Source organism: Tamandua tetradactyla, chromosome 7 (genome assembly GCF_023851605.1).
Source record: "Tamandua tetradactyla isolate mTamTet1 chromosome 7, mTamTet1.pri, whole genome shotgun sequence".
Taxonomy (NCBI): domain Eukaryota; kingdom Metazoa; phylum Chordata; class Mammalia; order Pilosa; family Myrmecophagidae; genus Tamandua; species Tamandua tetradactyla.
The window spans coordinates 136,183,836-136,205,915 of record NC_135333.1 but is presented as its reverse complement, the minus strand read 5'-3'; the positions used below and the strand labels follow the sequence as shown (position 1 = coordinate 136,205,915).

General features: G+C 36.9%; 1 pseudogene; it reads left to right on the top strand.

Annotated features, from left to right (window-relative positions):
• The first annotated feature begins 10,123 nt into the window (after positions 1-10,123).
• LOC143690684 (COX assembly mitochondrial protein 2 homolog pseudogene) overlaps positions 10,124-22,080 on the top strand; it is a 40,802-nt pseudogene continuing 28,845 nt past the window's right edge.

The following is a 22,080-nucleotide window of genomic DNA, read 5'->3' as shown; positions in this document are numbered from 1 at the left end:
ACATACAGCTCTCCGTTGTCTGACTTCCATGTCTACTATTTTCTTTATAATCATTCTAAATCACATGACATTTACTATTTCATTTTATTGTGACTGTCTCAAGACTCTCCTCCTGACTCTGTTTTTGATAGTGCAGCTGCCATTATTATTTCTTTCTTATACATGATTGTTCTATTATCCTTTCCCTTTTCTTCCTGGGCTCCAGCAGCAGTCTTGTCTTCACCATTTGTTATCTTACTCTTTCTTTCTGAACACTCTTATCTTTCTTAAGCTCTAGTTTTGAAAAAGCCATATTTCTTAGATATTATGGAAAAGAATTTTCTCACTATAATCTTCTGCTTTTGATATAATGAGTTTGGTGAACATGCCTTGGCTGACTTTTGTTTGCTATAGTTTTCTTTCTTCTTTCTCTCTTGTCTTCTTGAATAGTTGTCATCATACTAATTTTTGTTAACTGCTCATCTTTGAATGGGGCAGCTCTTTTCCCAGCAGCTGTAGAAGATGAGTATGGGGGCAGTAGTGGGATAGTGAGCCAGAGTAGCAAATATCTTGAATTTTAGTCTGCCAATTCAGAAGACTCTTCAACCAACACTCTTTCCTGGTGGTGATAATTTGGTTCTGGGTTTGCAGGACTGGACATGCAATAAAGAACTGTCCATGACATATAATTTGCACAGGGATTAGTGCTCACTTTCCTTGAGGTGACCAAAAGCAGCTTCTAGAAACCAGACTGCTGCCCACTCGTTCCCCTCTACTCGGCCTTGCCACGGCCTTCTTCCTGTGATAATGGTAAACCTATGCAGTTCCTCATTTGTCCATCCCCAATTCTCTATAGCATTATACAAACCACAGAATGCTACTATAGTCACCTGCTGAATTTACCATTTTACAGAAAGAATTATGTGTTGGCCTCTTGAGGTAAGCACAAGATCTACCTGACCTCTGTGCAACCAGAGGTCTGCTTTTGTCATCTTCCTTTGATTGGTCCAAATTTCACCTTAATTGCTTGTTTTTATACATAAATTGTGGTTTGAGATTCTAATTCACTCCTGGTTCCCCTGGAGATGAAGGTTTTTGGGTTATTATTTTTACACATTGAAAAATTCTCTATTTCAGGTTTCAAGGAGGAGAGTGAAGTCAAAATGTCTTTACTCAGCCATTTTTAGCTATATTTGAGTTTCTTATTTCTAACTACATTTATTCCTATATTTATCAATAAAATTGTTCAATTAATTATTTTAATTGAATTCTTAGTATGAGTTGGACATCATAGTAGTGAATGCTATAGATAGATGAAAGGCAGAGGACCTATCCAAGACACACTCAGTGGTAGAAAGCCAAGCAAACCAACCATCACAACACAAAGTGAACATTAGAACTGTGAGAGAGTAGGCACAGATGGATGTCACGGAAGCAGTGAAAACGAACTTCCTCCTCCCCGGAGGGTTCACAAAAGCCTACTCAAAGTAGGTTATGTCCAAATGAAGTCTTAAAAGCTGCATGGGAGTTCTCTGTGTTTGTGTGTCAGTCTTGGTGTGTGTATATAGGAAGATGAAAGAGTATGTGGGAAAGGATGAAGGTGCAAAGGAACTTGGTACTTCGGGGAATTGAAATAGATCGGGATAATAGGACCTCAAGAGTGTAATGGGAGATCTAGCAGGGATCAAGCCATGGTGAGATTCTTTAAATCTCTGAGGACCCACTGCAAGATTTTGAGTTGGTGAGAGACAGTGTTTAAACAATCTGGCAGCCAGGTAGAAAATGTTTAGAGACAGAGTGAGTGGTGTGAAAGAAAGCAGGTCAACAAATTAGCCATCCATCATATAAACTCAGTTTTAGGAGTAAGCCTACGAGAGTACAGATTGAGGGAAAAGGATAGTTAAGAGGTATGAATGATTGGAAGTTGATTATATATGGGGATTGGGTGGAAAAAGGGTTTATCTATGATAATTCCAGGTTCATGACTAAGATACTTCTGTGACCTGTCTTGTTATTCATTGGGGTACAGCGCCTAGGAGGAGAAGCAAGTTGGGAGGAAAACCTAATGAATGCTTTGAATTTCAAGCCCCTATGAGATACCCAATTATGGCTATCAAGCAGGTGGAAGTCAAGGATGGAATTTAGAGCTGAAAATCCATTCAGGAATGGGTGGTGGTTAAGTCATAGGTTGAGATGGCTACCAAGGGAAAGTGTACGGTTGTGCTGGCAATACATATTAGCTACTGACCACATGTGCCTATTTAAATTTAAATTTGAATTGATTAAAAAAGTAAAATAAAAAATTCCAATATAAATAAATAAATAAATAAAAACAAACAAAAACATTCCATTATCAGTTGCACTTGTCACATTTCAAGTGTTCAAAAGCACTTGTGGAGTATGACTATCATTTTGGACAGTGTGTATTATAGAACATTTCCATCATCACAGAAAGTTTTTATAGATAGCAGTTGGTATTACAGGGTAAAAAGCAGAGGTCTGAAATATACCAGAACTCTGATGTTATGAATATTTATGTGGTCACTGAAAAACCAGAGCCTAAAGCAAAGGCTGAGAAGGAGCCATCCATTGAGTGCCCTTTATTGGGCTAGGCAATTGTTGCTTTTCATATGTTATCTGATCCCTCAAACTGCCTTCATAAATTGGCAATTTTAATCATTTTAGATTAGTTTTTAGGTAATTTTGCCCAAATCTCCAAGCTAGTGTCAGAGCTTGATTTGTAACCCAAGTGTATATAGTATTCTGAATCCGATGAATTTTCAATTAACCCAGGTTGCATATATTTGAAAAAGAAAGGGACAGTGTACCACTGAAGCCAAGGAGGACGAGAATTTCATGAATGATGGAATGGCAAATGGCCTTAAGAGTTCAAGTAAGGTGAAGTCAGAAAAACCTCCCTTGGATGGACCACAAGAAAGGTGTTCAGTTTTAAAGGAGTATAGGGGTGGAAGCCCCATTAGAGTGTGTTCTAGTTTGCTAGCTGCTGGAATGCAATATACCAGAAATGGAATGGCTTTTAAAAGGGAGAATTTAATGAGTTGCAAGTTTACAGTTCTAAGGCCAAGAAACTGTTCCAATTAAAACATGTCTAAAGAAATGTCCAATCAAAGGCATCTAGGGAAAGATACCTTGGTTCAAGAAGGCCGATGAAGTTCAGGGTTTCTCTTTCAAGTGAGAAGGCACATGGCGAACACAGTCAGGGCTTCTCTCTCAGCTGGAAGGGCACATGGCGAACACGGCGTCATCTGCTAGCTTTCTTTCCTGGCTTCCTATTTCATGAAGCTCCCCGGGAGGCATCTTCCTTCTTCATCTCCAAAGGTCGCTGGTTGGTGGACTCTCTGCTTTGTAGTGTTGCAGCATTCTCTGCTCTCTCTGAATCTCTCTGAATCTCTCTGAATCTCCAAAATGTTCCTCTTTTATAGGACTTCAGAAACTAATCAAGACCCACTCAAATGGGTGGAGACATGTCATCCCCTAATCCAGTTTAACAACCATTCTTAACTAAATCACATCAACCAGGGAGATGATCTCATTACAGTTTCAAACATACAATATTGAATAGAGATTATTCTACCTTTAAGAAATGGGATTTATATCAAAACATGGCTTTTCTTAGGGGGCATATATCCTTTCAAACCAGCACAGAGTGGGCTGAGTCTAGCTATGCAGCCATTTAGGGTACAGGCAGGTATAACTGCTCTTTTAAGAGATTAATGTAGGCAATTCTTTCTTCACACAAAAGATAGCTCACTGAAAAGATGTGTTCTCAGTTCCTAAAAATTATGCATATTGAGTTCCCCAAAGCCACATCTCTGTCTTTGGTATAGTCAGAAAGATCGAATCCTAAGATCTACTTTTTATTCATTAGTGAAATTTATTCCTTCGTAAAACCACTTGTCTGACATTGCGTTGGCCACTTAACTCTCTAAAAATATTTTACTGTTTGTGCAGTGGGTTGGAAATATGTGCCTTTCTTATCTAAGATAGATGTTTTTGCATCCAACAAAACACTGGATTTGATAGCAAACTGCGAAGTGACACATAATCTAACATGCTATTCCTAACTGATGAGGCAAAAATGATACTAAGACTCCACAAGTGTTTATGCATCTATTGAACTTTTTCAGTTAAATGTATTGGCTCTATATACCTGGAGAAGAATAGCAAAATTTACCAACTTTGCTGGCTTCTTCAATCTAAATCTTACAGGTTGACACATTTTGAAACCAAGATTCATGACTTCCTGTGGGCACTGCTAATTTAATCTTTATGTCCTGGCTGACTCCTCCAAAATTGGTGGAAGGAGAAGAGACAACTCCCCCCACCCCATCCCAAGATATTTGAAAGGGGAGAAAAATTATTCAGACTCCCTAACCAAAAAAAAAATCTGAGTTTATGTACTATTTCTAATTATTTGATTAACTAGATGAGTTCCTACCCTTAGAATTTTATATGTTTGAAAAAAATTTAATATTTTTTCCCGAAGAAGCAAGTCACATGAGTATACTAACTGGAGAACTCCAAGAATTCTCTTTCCTTTGTTGACTGGAGGGAAGACTATTGCTAGGAATCATGGTTTGGTTAAAATGAGGAAAAACATGAGAAGATGCACATTTGTTACCAGATCAAGGAAAGTCTGTAAAAGCATCTCAGATGCTTCTCTGGATCTGAACTCAGTAGCTGAAAATATTTCCCCTTAGAAATGTTGCTACCCCATCCCCCCACCCCACTGCCCAATTCCCGGACTCTAAAACACTAAAATCTTAAACCTATCCTAGCTATGTCTGAAGCAGCTCCAAGAAGAACCCTTACTATTTCAGAATAGAACAGAATAAATCTGAGGAGGAGTATAAACTGTTTGTCAATAAAACGCTTCTCAGTCTCCCCTGAAAGTTTTGTAATTAGCCTCAAAGCATATTGAACTCACAACAAGTTTACTGGAAATGTCAGTTATTAAATACTCATTTTACCGTAATTGAATGTTAGTGACACACAGTTCAGACCACAGGCCCTGGCAGCCCAGAGAAATGTTTGCTTGTAGCAAACTGTGCACTGACAGGAAGCAAACATCTCAGCTGGGTCCTACCACAGTGCTTTGGCCTTAAGCTGCAAGAAGAAAAATTTACCACCCACCACCCCAGCTATTGCCACTGAGCTGCTATCATAGAAATGACATTATGGGGCCCAAGGAAGAATAGAAATGAAGAAACCGATGTCCTAATGGACTTTCAAAACCCATTTTAAAAAATTGTTTTGGTTGAAGTTTATCATGTTACAGACAAATGGTCAAAGACAAAGGTGCAGAGGGAAATTCTCAAATCCAGTTTTGAGGATTTAGGCCATTGGCTTGGACTCTACTGTTATTTTAGCAGAAATGATATGATATTCCTCTACTCTTCACATGTAGTTATAAATTGCCATCTAAGTACCCAAAATCCTTATGCGGTTGAGCTTTAGCACCTGGATCCTAAACCAACAGAAAGAATTGTCTTCATCTGTGCCCAGGGTAGAATGTCACCATTGGGCAAAACTGGTTGCATTCCTTCACCAACTGCTATGTATCCCTAATCCTAGTGGCTAGATTGGCTTATTAAGTAATGTTAAATTATCCCTGTAATAACTAGGTTTTCTTTCTTCTGTTTGGGATTTTTCAATTCCATATACTTGGCTCTATCTCTGGCTTTCTCTGGATCCTTAGCTGTTCAGTCCTTCATTCTCCAAATGGGCTCCAGTCTCCTCCATCCTAAAAGAAACAAACAAAAAAAAATAAAAATAAAATGAACGATTTCTCATTCACCTTTACTTTTATATAAAGACTTTTTTTTTCTCTTCACAGTATAAATATTTGGTTAATAATAGCATCTTTAATGCCAAATCCAATGATGTCAGCCTCATTTTCTCAGGAGTGGGCAGATGTTCTCCAGCCAGACCCTGTATCTGCTGTGTCACCAATGATCCTTGGATGCTGCGGTCATCTTTGAGTCACAGGTTTGCCTGGTCCCGTCTTAAGTGGCCCAGAATGCAGACTTAGTGGGCTTTTTTCTTGATCCTAATCAGCCTTGTGTTTCTGCCTCAGTGTTCCCTCCATGACTTGTGGTCCACCATAAATCCCAAATAGGGACCTGCACTCCAGAGCCCTCAGCAGCTCAGCCCATCACTCTTTTCCTAAGCTTGAATTCGAATTTTGCCTCTGGTGGGAATTCCTGTTACATATGGACAGATCTCCTGGGATAGCCAGGAGTTATAAATTGTGGCATCGCGTATCATGTGCCACATCATATATGTGTCATCAAAATGTAGAGTCACTGCTATGTGCCTAAGGTAAATAAAACTAAAAGGAAAATAGTGTTCAAACTTTAAACCATTTTTGTTTTCCTTAGCCAAATGCTCAGTAAGGGAATGACCAAACTTAGGCAAAGAAAGAAAATGTATTTAAAATAAGAGAGGATACTATGGGATTTTATTTCTTTTTAAAGAGAAAGTATCAATGTTGATAACATAGCAGTAGTTTGGGCAAGAGATTAGAAGTACAAGAAGGAGGTTTGGGTTGTAGGATTGACACAACTTGGAGACTGATTTTACATAAGAAGGGTGAGAGAGGGAAGTTTCAAATACAGCCAATTGGCTTGTAATGCTGCTATCTGAGCTTTGTCTTACAGGAGTTAGATCTGTGGTTTGATGGGGTGCAGATAAATATAGTGAATGGCATTAGAAAGACCAGTGGATCTGGAATCAGAAGGCTTGGGTTTGAATCCCAGCCTGTCTCTGACCAGCTGTGAGATGTTACATAAGCTCATCCATTGGCTGGAGACGTAGTGCTTTTATCTGCAAAATAGGAACGGATAATAGCAGCTGTACTTTGCCTGCCTCATAAGGTTGTTTTGACAGTTACATGAGAAGATTGAGGTATAAGTATTTAGTAAACTGTAAAGAGGAATAAACTCATGCTATTTGTTATAATGAACAATTCTGTTTTGGATCCAGAACAAGCCTATTCCAATCAATTTCTTCTTTTTGCACTCCTACCAGCTCCAGGTCCAGTCCCACCCAACTCATGATCTGGGATGAATGAAGCAGGGAGTTAATTTTTAATCTCACATGCAACTGCTAGAAGTGTTACTGTCCTAAGTACAACAAATGAAGCAACTAGGTGGTGGGGAGGATACTTGGCTGCAGCATTTTATCCTCCCCTACTGGGATTGCTAGATCTGAATGACTGAGCTATTGCCTTTTTAAAAAATCTCTACTCCTGTTTCCTTTATGTAAGCCTTACTGTTAACTCAGTCCTACTTGGAAACCCATCTGGCCAAGATCAACCACTCAACACTGGATGGAGCATTCTTTCTAAGTTAGGCAGACCCCACAACAGCAGAGTTGCCACTCTCCTGGCTCTGAGCTTTCTGCTGTCAAGGGACCTTCACTTTCTGGTGACTAGTGGGTTACTCTTCGAGTCTTTTGCATTATAAAGACAGCTTGGGGTCAATCCATAAATTAACTTAGTCTGCACATCTGAGACCTAAACCTTCCCAGTTCTTTCTCTTCACCACTAACTAAGGATAGGGGAGAAGCCCATCTAAATTATAACCATTTCTTTCCTCTTCCAGATTCAGCTCGGCATTCAAAAATTTACAGACAAGCATTTTTAATAATAGCAAAATAATTAAATGTAGGCATGGTGATGGTTATTCACCCAGAGAAGATGAGCCACTATGTGTCTAATGTGTCAATAATGACATTAATCTGATGATAACAAATAACACTAGAAAATCACTAATGCTAAGTGACTTACATGCATGCTCTTTTATTCTTCATAATAGTCCTGTGCTGCAAGCACCCGTAATTTCCTTGTTTTATAGAGAAGTTCAGAGAGCTGAGTCAGTTACTCTAAACCATATACAGTAACTTGGTGGAGTCAGAGCTTGACTCTACTTGTACTTAGATTCTATTACCTAAGTGAACGCTTCAGCTCTATATTATAATGTGACCCCAAGTAAACGAACTGGATGGAGGCCTAGCCAGACATGAAGTTGGCTGGGTAAACAAAGCCATTTAAATCCCTGCTTGAGAAGTTTGCATTTGATCACATAAGCAATAGGGAGTTACCTTAGATTGTTGAGCCTGGGATAACATTCAATTAGAAGGACTGATGGGCTATTCATCAGGCACAAATACAAGCAGACAAAAGCCGGGGGTATGAAGGCCATCTGAAAGGTTGTTATAAAAGACACATAGGGTGGTGTGATGGTGGCTCAGTGGCAGAGTTCTCGCCTACTGTGCTGGAGACCTGGGTTCAATTCCCAGTGCCTGCCCATGCAAAAAAACATATATAAATAATAAAAGAGACACATAAGGCCTATGTGGAGAAAATTACTAAAATTTATATTGAAAGACATTAAAAAAGGCCTAAATTTACCTCTAAATAAATAATCTCTTGAATGGATAACCTCTAAATAAATTGAGATAATACTGTATTCTTAAGAAGACTCAGCATTTTTAAAATGTCAAAACTTCCTAAATTAATGTATTCAATCAATGAAATTCCAATCAATATCATAAAAGAGTTTTTTTTAAATGTCAGTCTTGACAAGCAGATTCTAAAATGAATACAGGCAAACTGAAGCCAAGATAAATCAAAACGTTGCTGATGAATAATATGGGGGAACTTGTTCTACAAGATATCACAACTTCTATGAATATGTAACAGTTAAGAGAGTGTGGTATTTGTGCATGAAAGAAATGACAGCAACAACAAAACCCAATGACAGAAGATCGAGTCTAGTAACTAATCAAAGAATAAATGGGAAGTGCATATATTGTAGAACTGGCATTTCAGATCACTGATCAGAAGAGGGACTACTAATTGTTTAAATAAATAATTGCAATTGTAGCCCATACTACACACTAAATTCCGTTCAAGATGAATTAAACACTAAACATGAAACACAAGTTTTTAGAAAAAATAAAGGAGATATTTTATGACCTTGTGGTATGGAAGAATTTCTTGATGAAACCGATAAACATGACAACCTTGAAGTTAGGAGCTTCAGTTCATTAAAGAGAACATGTAGAAAGCTGAAGGAGATAGACTGTAGCAGAAGAAAAGCTGCTAGCCATAATATTACCAATAAAGGACTACTATCCCATAGATTTGAAGTACCACGAATTGATACAAAAAAAAAATAACTCAGTAAATGGGTAGAAAACAAAACCAGATATCTACAGAAGAAGATATATGTGTAGTGAATAAACTTACAGAAAAGTGGGTGTTTAACCTCAATAGCCTTCTGAAAATGCAAATGAGAACTACATTGAGGTATCATTTTACACCCATTAATTTGGTAAATATTAAGAAGGTTTAAGGAAATAAATGTTAGAATGTGTATTAACACATTTATAGTGCATGGTTCAATTGCTTTGAAAATCTTATTTTGTAAAGCTATGCATATTCCTTAGCAATTATACTCCTAGGTATATATCTTAGAGAAGTGCTTTTCAAATTTTAATGTGCACACAAATCATCTGATGATTTTGATAAAATGCAGATTCTCATCTAGGCAGTCTGGGGTGGGGGCTGAGATTCTGTATTTCTAACAAGTTCCTGACTGCTGCAGCTACTGCTGGTTCATGGATGACACTTTGAGTGGCAAGCTTCTAGAGGACTCCTGCATGTGTGCACAAGGAGTCTTGTATAAGAATGCTTAGAGCAGAATTGTTCATAATAGCAAAATCTGGTAACATTCCCATATAGTCTCAAAAAGGATAATGGGTAAGCGAATTGTGGTATATTAAAAATATATATACAGCAGTGAAAATAAACTGCAACTATACAGAACAATATAGATGACTCAAAAACAAAATGTTGGATAAGAAAAGGCAGATTTTAGGGAATGAGAAGTTCAAGTGACCATAGGAAAAAGAGATACATTACTGATATTCTATAATTTAAGATGAGTGGTGGGTTAATAAATGTTTATTTTATAATTATGTTTTTTGTCTCATATTTGCTGCAGAAATTTCTATGTTCATATTAGAAATTACATTTAAGATTTAATAGAGGGGAGAAAGTTTGTCAAGGTTCAATCAGGAAAATTGATAACCATTCTGGGTATAATGAAATGTTTACATGATTGTCGGAAGCCTGGGGAAATTGAAGATCAGGAAGGTTAGAGAGATTCAGATGTCTCATAAGGATTTCCAGGACACTGTGGCCAATGGTCTCAGGTGAGTGCTTGAAGCCTGAGTGGTGATTCTCTGGATAATGGCAAAAACTTGAGGCAAGGGCTAGTGTCTATCACCTTCAACTTCCCATCCAACAATCCTTTCCTAATTCTCTCTCCCTCTACTTCTGTTGTCACATCATCTCTCTGCCTCTTCTTCCATCATCACATCACTTTCTCTGATGCTCCTGCATTCTTTTTTAAGAAAGCCCCTTGTGATTACATTGAACCCACTCAAATAACCTAATATTATCTCTCATTTCAAGATCTTTAATGTAATCACATCTCCACATTTCCTTTTGCCATGTAAGGTAACATAGTCACAGGTTACAGGGAATAGGATATGGACATCTTTGGGGTTCTTATTTAGTAGTTAGCCTACTGCTGTCACTAAAAGAGTTTTAAGACTATTCAGTCCATCAAATTGTCAAAAGTATGAGACATTTCATTTATGGATAGTTTGAGTCAAACCATCCTTGCATTCTGTAGAAAAAACATTCTTGGTCATTTATATATTACTTATTTCAATCTACTGATATTTTATTTACAGCTTTTGCATCAATCTCCATAGTTAAAGACACTGGGAAACTTAATTGAATGTCTCATTGAAAAAAATAATAAATCATTGAAGAAATCATTGAATATACAGCCTTCAAATTTAAAGTAGGTTTTAACTTTCACTAAAGTAGGATTTTATTGAGGGTGAATACCATCAAAAAGCTACATTGCTAAGATAAAAGAAAACAAATGATATCTAGCTTTAAAGGCATAATGAATCAATGATTATTCACTTTAAATTCAAAGAGTAACTAAAAATTGAAAGAGAATATAAACATTTAGAAATAAAAATATAATCACTGAAATTAGAAATTCAATATATGGAATTAAAACACAAATTATATGTGAGAATTAGTAAAGCAGGAGATAAATCTGAAGAAATAACTTAAAATTTGTCAGACCGAGAAAAATAAGGAATAAAATAGAGGTGTCAAGATCACAATGCTAGTAGAAGAGATTTTAGGTAATGTGGGAAGGCAATAGTGACAGAGATAATGTCTGAAAATTTTTCTAGATTTGATGAGAGATTTGAAGCTTAGATTCAGTAATCTGAAAAAGAATTAATTTTTAGAATATTTTTATGAAGAAATATCCACACATACAGTCCAAACATGTCATACAGTTACAGCTCACAATATTATCACATAGTTGTGCATTCTTCACCATGATTATTTTTAGAACATTTGCATCACTCCAGAAAAATAAATGAAAAGAAAAAAAAAAGAACTCATACACCCCATACCCCTTACCTCTCCCTCTCATTGACCCACAGTATTTCAGTGGGTCAATTTTTACACTTTATCTCCCTTATTATTTATTTGTTCATTAAAAGGAGTTACTTTTTAAAACTTCACAATTAGATACTTTAAAGAGAAATTTCAAAACATCATTCACCATTCACTCTTTCATTCATCATTCACTGTACTCAACACATAAGCTTCTACCGTGTTATAGAAATAAGTTTACAGAATGAACAAACAGAAAAAAAAAGCTATCTCCATGGAGTTTTTGCATTCCGGTGTGTGTGTGGACACTAAATAAATGAATAAGTAAAACGTATAAAATGTCTGATAGTGATAAATGCTCTGCAAAATATTTAGCTGAGAAAGGATGCAATAAGGTATATTGGAGGGGGCTAGTTATGATTTAAAGTATGGCTGTCAGGAAAGGCACCCTGAGAACCTGAGAATTGAGCAAAGCCCTGGAAGAAGTGAGGGAGTAAGCAAAATGATTATCTGAGGGCTGAACATCTGTGCAAAGGTCCTGGGACAGAAATATTACTTGTGTGTTGGATAAATAACAATAGCATAAGTGTGGCTAAAGCAAGTGGTTAGAGATGATATCAGAGTGATAGGAGGAGGGCCAGTTCATGTAAGAGCATCATGTAGGCTAATGACAGGAGTTTGGCTTTTACTCAGAGCCAAATGGAAAGCCACTAGAAGCTTCTAAGCAGAGGAATGATGTTATCTGATTCACAGATAACAGCATCATTCTGGTTACTATGTTGAGACTAGACTAATCATAGAGAGGCAAAGTATGAAAGCAGGGAGAATAACTAGGAAGCTATTGTAATAAATCTAGCAAAAGTGGGTAGTAACTTGTAACAGTGCAGTTGGTGAGCGGTGATTGGATTCTCTATGTTTTTAATGTAGAGCTGATGGAATTTTTGAAGGACTGAATGTGGGGTGTAAGGAATATGATTACTTTTGTCCCATGTGAATGAAATAATAACATTGCCTATTTACTAAGTTGGGTAAGATTGCTAGAGGGACACATTTGGGGAAGGGATGAAAATAATGAGACAGGATTTGGATATGTCATGTATGCAATGTTTTGAGAGGAGCTGTTCGGCAGGTACTTAGGTATGCCAGTCTGGAGCTAGAGAAAGTGGTCTGGATTGGAGATATAATTTTGAAAGTGATGATAATATAAATGGTATGAATACCCATGAGACATGCTAAGATAATCTAAGAGTGGGAGTAATAAAAGAAGAGCATCCCAATGTTTAAAGTGAGTAACTTAAAGACAAATATGCAGAAACAAGCACATTATCTACAAATGATCAACAATTTATTTACAGTTGATACTTCAAGGGCTACAACTGAAGTCAGAAGAAATGGAATAATATCTTTCAAGTGCTGCAAAAAGCACAAAAAAGCACTTTGAGAAGACAGAAGTGCTTCTCAAAAGAAGATCTGAAATGAGAGAACAATAGGCTGACTGAGGAATAAAGGAATACTCCAAGTTGTCTGGCAGATGACACAAATACTGATCTTTCAGATAACAACCCACTTGGATAAACCTGGAACTCCTCTACCATGTTCAGGAGTTACTAATTTCTAGAAGCTGAACTACTGAAAATATAAATTTCTAATTGGCCTTGAAATTGCAGTTACCTGCTGTCTTTAAAAATGTTGATGCTGCTTCTAAGTGTAATTACGCATTAGCTTTAATTAAATAAGCAAATATAATTTACACAGGTTTTTAAGAAATTGATGGAAAGTCTAGAAATAAAAGTTTAAGCTAAAACATTAACTAACTTGAGCTATCTCTTCTCTTTGGAACACTTACTGTGCAGGAAGAGCATTTTCTTTAATAAATTGTATGCCTTTTCCAAAGGGGTGGTGGTTTGGCAAATTACTATGAGGAAATAAAGAAGAAAAGGCACATAATGATCCATACATAAACATCTATATGGATTAGATAATTACTTATCATTTCAGGGAGACAATAGTTTGATTAAGCATTTCCATTGTGAAAAAATTTCTGATGTATTAATAAATTATATTAACTGTTTTGCCAAAAGAGAAACAAATTACCATTGTCATTCCTTACATTATCTAGATGAAAGAAGGAAAAAACATTTCAACTGATTCCCAACAAACATTTAGTAAACATCAAAATCCATTCAAAGTTTGTAAGGAATAACTTCCAAGCCAAGTAGAAATGGATGAAAATTCTTAGAGTACAATAAAGCCTACAATAAGCATTATGCTTAGTGGTGAAACATTAGAGGCATTTCTATTATAGTTAGGAACAATGGCACAATGCCTTGTATTAGAGGTTCTTTTAGAGTTTAATACTGTATTGAAGGTCCTAGACAATGTAATGCCAAAATAGAAGCATTCAAAAGATGTTACTGTTATCAAGAGAGATCCCAAACATTATTTACATAATATGTATGGTAGTCTATGTAGAAATTCAACAGAACCAATAACATAATTTATTAGAACTAATTAGAGAGTTTAGGAAGAAATCATAGGTTTTTTTTTTGTATGCTGTATGGTGGAGGTCACATTTCATTCTTTTTCCATGTGACTATCCTATTATTGCAGCACCATTTGCTGAACTTTTTTGGGGGGGTGGGAGAAATGTGCAGGCCAGGAATGGAAATGGGTCTCTCGTGAGACAGGTGAGAATTCTACCAGTGAACTACTCTTGCACCACCACCCCCAGTCATAGTTTTTTAAAATACTAATAATGACCAAATAAAATGTACTAAAAAATATTTCATTTACAATTCATAAAAAAAGGGAATTTTTTAATAATTTTCTTGAATTCCAATAAGGAATAAGCAAGATATTTATGGAAAAAATAAGAAAAATATACTGAAAGATGCAAAAGAAAATCTGATATATTAAAAAAATACACATATATCATATTTAAGCATGAGAAGATTCAGTATTTTAAAAATGTCATTTCTCCCCAAATTACATTATGAATTCAATACAAGCCCAATCCAAATCCTAAAAGAAAATTCCATGGAATTTTACAAGTTAATTCTAAAATTAATATGGAAAAGTAAATGCAAAAGAACAGTTAAAGAAATTAAACACACACACATACAAAGAAAAGAAGGGGCTCTACCTTATGGAGAAACAGTCTCAAATCAAATATGTAAATGCATTAAGAATAAGATATAAAATTTGAGATGATTGTGTAATGATACTGCTTTCACAATGGGACTGTGTGATTGTGAAAACCTTGTGTCTGATGCTCCTTTTATCTACCTTGTCAACAGATGAGTAGAACATATGGAATAAAAATAAATAATAGGGGGAACAAAAAAAGATATAAAATTTGATTTATGCAAACTAATAGATTTCTGAATTAATAAACAAAAACAGCATGAAAAAATCATAAAAAAATAACTAGGAAAATGTAATGGCAACATATCAACAGTCAGATGCAGATGAAAAATACTCACATTATATAAAAAAGTGCTGATAACAAAGAAGGAAAATTACAAATAGTCTGATTGAAAGACAGGCAAAGGACATGAAAATGATTCACTGAGTTACAAAAGGACCATAACATACAGACTCTACTTCTGGTAATCCAGGGAATGTAACCAACCAACACTGACATTTGCCCACCTCCTTTTTTTTTTTTTGCATGGTCAGGCACCGGGAATCGAACCTGGGTCTCGGGCATGGCAGGTGAGAACTCTGCCTACTGAGCCACTGTGGTCTGCCCTGCCCACCTCTTTAGAGCATTTTTTAAAGTATGATAAGTTATTTTTATGTGCAGACAATGCAATATTGTGCTGCAGTTGAAAATAGTGGAATAGAACTATGAATACTGGTATGAAAACTTTTCAAGAAAATTGTTACTTAAGAAAACTACCTGGGGTGGTGTCATGGTGGCTCAGTGGCAGAATTCCAGCCTGCCATGCTAGGTTTGATTCCCAGTGCCTACCCATGCCAAAAAAAAAAAAAAGCCAAAACAAACAAACAAACTACCCAACAATATATACATTATATTAAACTGTATGAAATTAGCCTTCATATACATACAGACTTACAGAAATAGACTGTCTTAGTTGGGTTCCAGAGGAGCAGAACCTGAGATGGCGATTCTTGTTCAAGTGAATTATTGCTGAAGCGCTGTCAGCAGAACAAAAAACAGTGTAGGACAGGGAAAGAAAGCAAGGCAAAGCTGTATTCTGAGGCAGATATCAGCAAGGTCTGATCCCACAAGAGTGCTCTGCAATACAAATTTCTCCACAGAATGGGTCCCACCTCCAGGCCAGGGCTGTCCTTTGTAATCCTGTGTCAGTCCATTATGGACCAAGTGTGCCCCGCCCCACCCCCAGGGGTCTTGGGGAGTGGTCACAGCTCCCTTTTCACCAAGGGTGATTCTCCAGAGAAAGGGGAAGCTCTGAATGATCAGCCAACACTCAGGAAAAGGTGATCTGGACAGGGCATCCATAGCATCCACTACACACCCGCACATACATGCACGCATGTGTACACACACGCATATGCATCCACACATGTACACACATGCATACAAGAAAAGGACTCAGAATTGGTAAAATGGTTACGTCTATGGATATGCATGGGAGATTGGGAGTTGTCGAAGTGGGTGTTAGTTTTAGATCTTTTTTTTTATAATAATGACAGTATGTTATATAACTTAAATAACTAGGAGATATGATTTTGAGAAAGAGGCATTTTACTTTCTCACATAGGAAGGGATTCCTTTATCCCACTTCATTAAGTCTTTCTTAACTTTAGTGTACCTACTATAATTATAATTTATTCAAGGGAGCCACATTAAAATTTTAGGATCTTTTTTTTATGTTTTATGTCAAGGCAATTACTGAACAGTAGTCTTTTTTACTTGGGTAGATGTCATTTCAATTTTGTATTTAATAGTTATGTGATTGTGCACAGTCCAATTTTTAAAATAGGTAAAATATATACATATATTTACTAATACCGAAATCCAATGAAGATATAATGCTTGTTCTTCAAGTACAGGGTGTGTGATAAACAGTTCTGATTTTGAATGACTTGGTAAAGTTATCAAATCATCGCTTATTAATCAGTGTCCTTTTCTGCTATAAGATGAGAATTGGACATTCATACTCTACCTTCTGATATGAAGAGAAAATACATTGTTTTGCCCTCTTATTTGCATAGCCTGCTGTTCTGCTAATAAGGAATATAAAAACTCCAACCTCTATACAGGCTCCTCTTAGCTTTTCTTCTTAAACATTAATTGTGATCTCTTCTAATCCCATGGTTTTAGATAACATGTATGGGCTGATAAAACCCAAATAAACAACTTTGCCTTGACCTCTTTCAGGGACTACAGACTCATATATTCAATTGCCTCTGTGACTTGTCAGCATGGATGTCTTCATGTGGCATCTCAAGCTAAAGAGAACTCTTGATTCTCTTTCCATCCTATACCACCTCCCGCATACCTGCTTCTTATCCACCTCAGTAAAAGTCACTATCATTTATATGACAGCTTAAGTCAAATATCAGAGTAATCCTTGATTTTGCTTTTATCATTACCCCACAACTGATTTGTCAGTGTTCCCCTTGACTATACCCCAAAATAGCTTCTCAATATATTTTTCTCCATCTCTGCTACCCTTATCCAAGTAACCATCATATTTTTTGTGGACCATGGCAATAACCCTATTACTTTCCCTGTATCTTTTCTTCCTTTCTATTGCACATAATTGCTAGAGCAATCTTTTTAAAAATGAAATTGGATCATGTAGTTTTCCTGGGTTAAACCCTGAGCTGCATGTAAGATAAAACCCACATGCCTATCTAGGGTTTTAAAACCTTAAGAACTCCTCCCTGCTATTCTCCTGTCTCATTTCAGATCATCTTGGGCCACACAGAACTTAGGCTGGCTCCTTATACATGCCAACCCAGATCCATTATTAGATCATTAGTCGTGCAGGTCTTTGTCTAGATGTTACCTTCTCATACAGATACTCTGACCGCCCAATCCAATGTTGCCACTCAGTTCCTCTCTATCATATTACCCTATTTTGATTTTCTGTGTCATGTTTATCACCTCTGATATTTTTCTGGTGCATTTGCTGTCTTATCTCTTTCATATGTAAGCCCCACAAGAGAGACCTTGTACAGTTCACTCTTTTATCATCAGCATATATATAGAATAGGATCTGGCATGTAATAATATCCCAATACATGTTAGTTGAATGAATGGATGAAGGAATGCCTATAAAAGATATTGTGGGGGATATATGATAAATATAACAATGGCTCCTGTCACACAAGGAGCTTCCACTCTGCTTGAGGTCCCAGACAATAGAGGATTGCATGACTAAACAGTTAGCTATGTGGTATTGACCATAAGTGAGGCAGGACTTCAAGAGAAGAGTGTGGGAAATGCATGAGACCTCAGCTATTTGCAGTATTTGCATACTGCTCCAGTATGCAAATCATTTAACTGAATGTACAGTGGTTGCAGCAAGAGTTGAATGTTGCTAAAATTGTCCCAGTGATAGTTAATATCCCAACAGTCTGCCCAGACAATTTTTTTCTAATGCCTTCTCATTAATATATGCTTTCAACAGAAATATTTCAAGTAGTTTTTTAAAATCTACTCAATTTATTTTAACCTTTGTTCCCTTAAATATTTGTTTATTTTTTATCTATATTTTTTACTCATCTGTCCATATCATAGATAAAAGAAGCATCAGACACAAGGTTTTCACAATCACACAGTCACATTATAAAAGCTATATCATTATACAGTCATCTTCAAGAAACACGGCTATTGGAACACAGCTCTACAGTTTGAGGTACTTCCCTCTAGCCACTTGAGTACATCATAAACTAAGAAGGGATATCCATATAAAGTGCAAGAATAACCTTCAGGATAATCCCTTGACTCTATTTGAAATCCCTCAGCTCCCGACACTTTATTTTGTCTCATTCTCTCTTCCCACTTTTGGTCAAGAAGGTTGTGAAGGAGGTTTACACCCCTGGGAGTCATATCCCATGTAGAGGGGGAGGGCAGTGAGTTTGCTTGCCATGTCAGCTTAGAGAGAGGCCACATCTGAGCAACAAATGAAGTTCTCTGGGGGTGACTCTTAGGTCTAATTTTAACTGGGCTTAGCCTATCCTTTGCAGGGATAAGTTTCATAGGGGTAAACCCCAAGATCTAGATCTTGGCTTATTGACTTGACTGTCCCCACTGCTTGTGAGACTATCAGGAATTGTCTAAATGGGGAAGTTGAATATTTCCCCCTTTCTCTCCATTCCCCCAAGGGGACTTTGCAAATATTTCTTTATTCACTGTTCAAATCATTCTGGGATTTATTGGAGCCTCACACTAACCTGGACAAACCAACAAAATCTCATGCCCTAGTCAAGTTTCCGTGTATTTACGGTGTTCAATTAAACTGACCTTACAAGTCAAATTAGGAAATGCACTAGTCAAAATATAAAATTTTCACCAAATAAACATTTTTTCCTTTTGTCTCACACAGAAGTTGAAGTTTTAAAATATGGATGACAATCTATTTTCAACACTCTGCAATACTGACATTCCTTTATTCTTCTTCAGGCAGAAACTTTTTTTTTAAATTTGCACATTTAATCACCATCATTGTATCTTCTAGGCATTACTAAATTATACCATCTCAGTCTTTATTGTCTACCTTTCCTTCTGGTTTCATACATGCCTGCAGCCCTTCTCCCTCTCTCATTCTGACATTCAGCTTCATTCAGTGTACTTATATTATCGTGCTACAATCATATAGTATTGTGCTTTCCCTTTCTGAATTTTTACTCAATCCTGTTGCACAATCTGTATCCCTTCAGCACCAATTACCCAATCTCTACCCTAGTTCTATCTCCTGATAACCTGTGTTCTCAACAGAAATTCTCCAACTTCACTCATCAATGTTAGTTCATATCAGTGAGACCATACAGTATTTGTCTTTTTGTTTCTGACTAATTTCATTCAGCATGATGTCTTCAAGATCCATCCATGTTGTTATGTGCTTCATGACTTTATTCTGTCTTACAGCTGCATAGTATTCCAACACATGTATATACCACAGCTTGTTTAGCCACTCATCCGTTGATGAAGATTTGTGCTCTTTCCATCTCTTGGCAATTTAGAGTAGTTTTTAATCCTTATCCAAAGTGGGTATATAATTGAGCAAACTACCCTTACTCAACAAGGTGTGTGCATCTGTGAAGGGGGTGATGACCTTAAAAGTTTTTTTTTACATCAATTTCTTAGGCAATAAGAGATACAATGAGAACTTGATGATACCAACCACCAAAGGATCCATTAGGATATTTGTGATTTTTTCACTTTATTGGCTTATTTTATGGTCTTAATTGATTTGACCACTTTGGCTTTTCAAAGCACAACCTAATCCTTTTTAGAACCTCTTATCATCCATTTATTTAGTAGACTATTAAAATTAAAGCATTAGTGGTTTGTTGAGGTAATTAATACTTTTGTCATTTGTCCACTGTGGAATTTGCACTCACTTCCCAGGGAGTTCTTCCTGTTTTCACAATTGACATAAATAGTAAATGTATAAAGTGAATGTCCTAAAAGGTTAAAAACGACTGCTTTGATTTTACAATTTCCTGTTGAAAAGTAAGGAATAAGGCTTAAAAGATCTGCCCAGGAGAAACAAGTGAGCAAAGAAGGCCTTGGAAGAGGAAGTTTAGTGTTTCTTCATCTTTTTTTTTCTTCTGGAGTAATCCTAACACAGTAAAGACTCCAAGAATTGACTGCCTTTGCTTTTCAAATAAATGACTTAGGGTGTGAAAAGCAGCACATCCGCCCTGTGGTTGAGCCCTTTCTTCTAAGTAGCTTAGCTTTGAACTTCTTTGTAATAGTGGGCTGGTGGTGCTCCTTGGCCTCTCCCTGGGGATTCCTTTCTAACTCAGTTACTTTCAGTTTACTGAAAGACCCCAGGATGACCCAAGAAACACTGTTAGTGTCTTCATTTCCTGACTTCAGGCTGCAGTGAACAAATCTTTAAAAAACATCTTTATTTAGAAAAGCATAACCGTGTCCTATATTATCAGGAAGGCAAGACCCCAGCCTATTGCATTCATAATTTAATGAAATTAAACCCTCAAATAATAGAACCCAGCCAACCCAAATTTTTGTTTAACCATTCCCACATTCAAAGTTTAGGGAAAGAGGAGAACAGCAACTCTTTCAGGAGTGTATTTTTTAATTTTAAAAGGTTCTGATGTGATATAAAATAAAATAACTGATTTTTAATAACCAGACTCCAAACTTAGTTCCTTTTGTTTCTGAGGCTCCCTCTCACTCTTCAGGGCTCTAAATAAGGGAACATCCAAAATCATACTTGAATGAAAATCAAAGTATTATTTTATTCATCTTCACAAAATTCCTATGGTGTAGGTTGAATTACGTCCTCCAGAAAGATATGTAGGAGTCCTAACACCTGGCACTTGTGAATGTGACCCTTTTGGCAACGTCTTTGACAGATGTAAACAAGTTAAATGAGGTCAAACTGGATTTAGGTGGGTTCTGGTCCAATGACCAGAGTCTTCCTAAGAAGAGGGAGATTTGGACACAGACTCACAGGGACAACACCATGTGAAGATGGAGGCAGAGGTTGGAGTGATGTATCTACAAACCAAGGTATGCCAAAGATTGCCTGCTACTACTGGAAGTAGGAGAGTCATGGAACAGATTCTCCGTTAGAGAATTCAGTAGAAACAGATGCTTCCTTACAGCGCTGATACTGTTATTTCAGACGTCTAGCCTCCAGAACTATGAGAGAATACATTTCTGTTGTCTATGGCCATCTGGTTTGTGGTTATTTGTTATAGCAGCTCTGAGAAACAAAATACCTTATAATCCCTAGAATCAATGGCTTTGAGTAAACTGTGGTGGCAAATGAGGTCTCAAAAGTGGTGTTTTATATATGCTCTTTTATACAAATTGAAGAAAACAAGCCTGCAACATGAACTACCCGATGTACTCACTGATGATTTGTTAATGCTGCCAGAATGCAATATACCAAAAACGGAATGGCTTTTAAAAAGGGAATGTATCAAGTTACAAATTTACACTTCTAAGGCCATAAAAATGTCTAGACTAAGGTAGCCAGAAAAAGATACCTTGATTCAAGGAAGGCTGATGTCTGTCACATGGGAAGGCATGTGCCTGCTGGTCCTTGTTCCCAGTTCTGCTGTTTCCAGCTTTTAATGCCACTGGTTTCCTCTCTAAGCATCTGTGGGCCTTCTGGTAGCTCCTTCAGGACACAATTCTGAGTTCTGGCTTGCTTAGCATCTCATGGAAGGCACCTGGCAATCTCTTCTGGGCTCTGCATCTCCAAATGCCTGTATCTCTGTTGGCTCTGGAGCAAAAGTTCTCTAGGTATCTGAGCTCCCTCCAAAACATCTGTTCTTTTAAAGGACTCCAGTAAACTAATCAAGACCTGCCTTGAATGGGCAGAGTCCATCTCCATGGAAATAATCTAGTCAAAGCTTCCACCCCACAATATTGAATCAGGACA